This window comes from Sinocyclocheilus rhinocerous, unplaced genomic scaffold (assembly GCF_001515625.1).
Source record: "Sinocyclocheilus rhinocerous isolate Xijiao unplaced genomic scaffold, SAMN03320098_v1.1 scaffold3201, whole genome shotgun sequence".
NCBI classification, from domain to species: domain Eukaryota; kingdom Metazoa; phylum Chordata; class Actinopteri; order Cypriniformes; family Cyprinidae; genus Sinocyclocheilus; species Sinocyclocheilus rhinocerous.
In genome coordinates this window covers 513133-518142 of record NW_015662182.1, presented here as the reverse complement: position 1 = coordinate 518142, position 5010 = coordinate 513133, and positions in this window count along the sequence as shown.

Sequence of the window (5010 nt, the reverse complement as noted above, 5' to 3'; positions counted from 1 at the left end):
GGCAGGCAGTCGTCCGCGAGGGGCTGCCGCTTTACTTTCATTTTGTGTTTGTTTATTTTATTAAATTATTTAAATGTTCGCCGGTTCCCGTCTCCTTCTTCCCGAACTACAAACTTTGTTACAATATATATACACACACACACACACACACAACTTTTATTTCACATTAATTGAATTATTTATTAATCCAACAACTGTAGTGTAGTCCCATTTAGTTTAATAGTCTATATTATTAGTTTAAAGGAGTTGTTTATTAGGGATAAAGCACCAAAGTTTTGTAATTTAAACTGAGGTAACTGGTGCATCTCTAATGTGATTTGGGATTGGTTTTGTTCAGGATATGGAGGATATCCCAATGCAGCTAAGCAACCTAATACAGGTAATATATTGAATGTCACCAGTTTATTTTAATTAAATTTAATTCTACAGTATAATTATTGCAGTGTGGATAATACTAAATTCTGAAAAGAACTGAGGGTATTAAACTGAAAGTTTAAAGTATTTTTCTTTAGGCTCTTCTCTTCAAAATATGGGGTATCCCATTGGTGGAACCAAGGGACCTAAGCCTGGTAAACTTTTTTGTGTAATTTGTATGGTGTGTATTTCTTTTTCCTTTGTCTGATTTTGGATCTTATGTGTTGGGTTTGCCTTACAGTATATGGTGCTAAAACTGGAGCCATGCCTAATGGTAAATAGCATGTGATTATTACTATTATAAAATATAAAAAATTTTTACTCTAAAATCTATTTGAATAAGCCATGTTCAAAACCACTGTAAAATATATGATATACACACACCTTTGAAAAGATGATAGGAAACGATGAAAGGAAAAGATGATACAAAACAAACAATCCAGATTACACACATACATGAGACAAAATGGAATCATAAGAAATGGTCAGTAAAGCAGGTCAGACTTCACACATTGTGAAGCATTCACATGGCTTAAATACAAAGAGGAACAAGATTTTGGTGCGTTCAAGTCAATGCACATGAACGCCAACCCACAGTCATTATTACGAGTGGGAAACTCGAATTTTCTTTAAGCCAAGAGTTTCTGAGATAGGGGCATGTCAGTGAGAAAACATGTTGGATGCAATGAATGCAGCCAAAGACTATAGATATTCAGCGTCTGTATTGACGGTAAATTTGTTGAAATGAATAAAATATTATATTATTGTATAATTGCCATATAATATATAATGATTCAGTTTACATCACCTTCATAAATTAAAAAAGCAGAAAAATGCAAAAACACAATGATGCACATTCTTTATTCATCATTTTGTAGATGTAGAGTTAAAATAAATTGTTGAATTTTATGTAGAAAAGTTAAATCACCATCTTGTACCGACTGAAGTGACTTGAACGCACCTGATGTCATAATTACGACTTGTCAACTCGTAAATACAAACTTCCCAGGAGGACTTGAATGCACTATATCATACACGTGAGACGGGAAGTGAAACAGAACTAGAATTCAGGTAATAGCTGCCTCTGTTGGCTGGATGTATGGTCCATAGCCTTAGATGTTACACAATCCCCCCTCCTAGGAACACTTCCTGCTGTTCTAGGATGTCCCCTAGGTCTGGGTGTCGGATGATCTGGATGGTATCGATGATATGGTCTCTGATGATGTGAGTGATGTGAGTTATATTAGTGATGGATCCAAAATGTCCTTGGCTTGCAACCCATGATCTCTCCGCTGCAATCCACTTTGTATTGCATCTGGTTATCTCTCCTCCTTGAGTCCAGAATCTCCCAGGCTAGATAGGCTTGAGACACGTTGATCTCCAATGAAGGGGGAGGTGTTGACTCTATAGCTTCAGAACCAGATGCAGAGTGGGCTGGTTTGAGACATGAAAAGAGAGAGGCCGCAATTAGCGGCAATCTCCAATCTATAGGTCACAGGATTAACTTGTCTTAAAAGCATCTTGAAAGGACCTACATACCTGAGACTGAACATTCTGCTGGGTAGCCGTAGTCGAAGATCTCTCATTGATAGCCAAACTAGCTGGCCTGGCTGATAGTCACGGTGTGGGAATCTCCTTTGGTCAATTTAGATTTTCTGGCTCCTGACTGTACATTTTTACCAGACATGAGCACTGACCAACACCCTCTCACTCCTCCAAATCCAAATGTCCACTGCAGGTACCTTAGACGGCTGCACAGAGGAGGAAAACAATAGTGGTTGGTATCCTAACACATACTGGAAGGTGGTTAATGTATCAGGGAATTCTGTTCACACTCAGACCATGGGAAAAACAAACTCCAGTGATGCTGCTCACAAATGCATATGAATAAAGAAAACATCTGATTTCTTGATTTAACTTATCTACTTGGCCTTTAGCCTTTGGGTGATAACCAGATGTTTGGCTCACATGATATTGAGGTGATTTAAAAAATTCTGAAAACTGGGATCCATGATCAGAAAATATGTCATCCTTAGGTCCATAAATCCTAAATACATGAATGAACAAGGCTTCACCTGTTTCCATAGCTGTGGATAGACCTTTCAAAGGGATCAGATGGCATGACTTTGAGAATCTATCAACAATGACTAAAATGATGAAGCCATTTAAGTTGGGAAGACTTCTTATAATGGTCTTGTCCCACCCACATACAATGGTTCCGACGCCCATGGTCTCAGTCACTGCATTGCGTCTCTATACAAGGCCTAGTCCACAATCTTTTTTTTTTATTCAAAGAAAAAAAAAACAGCAGTGGCAGGGAATGTAGATGAGTGAATGAACCTGATGCATGAGCCTTTTCAATGTATTCTTCCACAGCTTGTGTCTTGGGGAGAGATAAAGAATAGATCTTACTCTTAGGGGGAGTACTGGGACACTGTGGGAATGCTGAGTACTTTAATAAGTTCATGATGAATGAGGATGACTGCAGCTCCTCAGCTAATGCTGCATCACAGTGTGTTTGATTTGCATGTAACAGAGTCAAAGGGAGCGTGAAACTTTGGTGTATAATATTAGATGAGGTCACACTCACTTTCAGATCTTGTGAACGTATGTCAATGACTTTATTGGGCAGGCACTGAAGCGATGACCAGGTTGGGCGCAGTAAAAGGACAAACGTTCCTGTAGTCATCATTGACATTCTTCTATGGACACTTTAGTATGTCCAATCTGCATGGCTTTATTTGACTCTGCTAAGGAGTTGGCTTTAGGACTCTGAGGTTGTGGAAAATGCATTCTAATTCTTTCTGTGGAGAAAAAAATGACACACTGTAACAAATGTTAATTTGGTCTGTTCATGTTTAAATGCTTTCAGGCTAAAAAAAAATAGATGAAACGTTGTCACAAAAACTCCTCTGCCAGGAGTAAGAGGATAGTTCCCTAGAGGACCTTACCCAGACACTTTTGCCTTTGTCGGGTTGTTTAGTCCGAAGTAGAAAAAGGTACACAGGCAGCTGTCAGGGTAATGAGTCAGGTATGCCAGGTCTAAAAATTCCCTGGTGTGGTCCTCGAGGGAGCAATCCTCTTACTCCTGGCAGAGGAGTCTAACAGCGGGTATATCCATAGTAAGGGAAAACAAAAGACAAACAACGCCACAAACTTCTGTTTTTGTTCCAGTATTCTGTAACTAGTAGTTGTTTATTAAAGGGGTCCTATTATGCTTTTTCACTTTTTGAATTTTAGTCGGTGTGTATGTTTGGGCATAAAAAAGATCTACAAAGTTACAAATCTCAAGGTCCACTCCAAAGGGAGATATTTCAAAAATCCCTTTTCAAGAACTACAACAAACGGCTCGTTTGGACTACAGCGTTGTTTTCTGGGGTTTTGTGATGTCACAAAGCGGCCCTATTAGCATAGACACAGCCCTGAGTGAGAAGCAGCAGTCTGCCATTACTATATTCTTGCTGTAGCTGCTGGAGATACAATGTCAGTGCCAAAGAGGCGCATTACAAGTGTTTTGTTTTGGGATGCACCAATGAACATAGGAGTCTCCATAGACCGCTGAGAACACGGTGGTTAAATGTCATTTTCTAAGGAAATGTCCCAGAAAAAAAACCCGGAAAAGTCCTATATGTTTGTGCTAATCATTTTACGCCGGACTGCCTCACAAACGAGGGTCAGTTCAGCGCTGGAGTTGTGCAAAGGTTGCTTCTGAAAGAGGGATCGATACCAACGCTTCGTGCGCGAACGTCCAGACAAAGTAAGCATCACGACGAGTCATATTTTGTTTTCCAAAAGAGCTTCTTGGCTCTCTGTAAGGCTAATGTTGCTACAGCTACCATTATCTCTGCCTGTTTTCACTGATGCTGCCTTCACGTGCTACCAGAATGATCATAAATATGAATGTGGTAGTTAAAAATTGCATATGGAAGCAATGTGAAGTAGACCGCTTGAATTTGTCGAGCTCATAATGTGATAGCATGCGAAGGCACCATGAGGCCAGCTATGTCGTTATTTTTATCGCACCGCGCTCCTCGTCTGTGTAATTCATAAACGTGCATTTACTATGCACAGTACAATCAGCTTGCATGATATTTGTTGTTGCCTGTATGCCGGAGCATGAGCTCTTGAAGTTCCACCCTCTTCTGAAAAGGGAGGCGGGAGCACCAGCTCATTTGCATTTAAAGGGACAAACACAAAAACGGCGCATTTTGGCTCATACCCTAAAAGTGGCAATTTCAACAAGCTATAAAAAATTATTTGTGGGCCAAAACTTAACATACACACTCTGGGGACATCACCCTGCGTGTGTTTTTGTGATTTATGAGCACACAAATTTGTATAATGACGTGGGTATGACATAGGTATTACAAAGAGAAGGTGATTTATGAGGACATTTTGAGTGTCCCCATATTTCAAAAGGCTTATAAATCATTCAGAATTAGTTTTGTTTTTTTTGACAAAAATGCAGAAGATTTCCTGTAAAGGGTAGGTTAAGGTGTAGGGTTGGTGTAGGGCAATAGAAAATACAGTTTGTACAGTATAAAAACCATTGCGCCTATGGAATGTCCCCACAATTCACAAAAACAAACCTGTGTA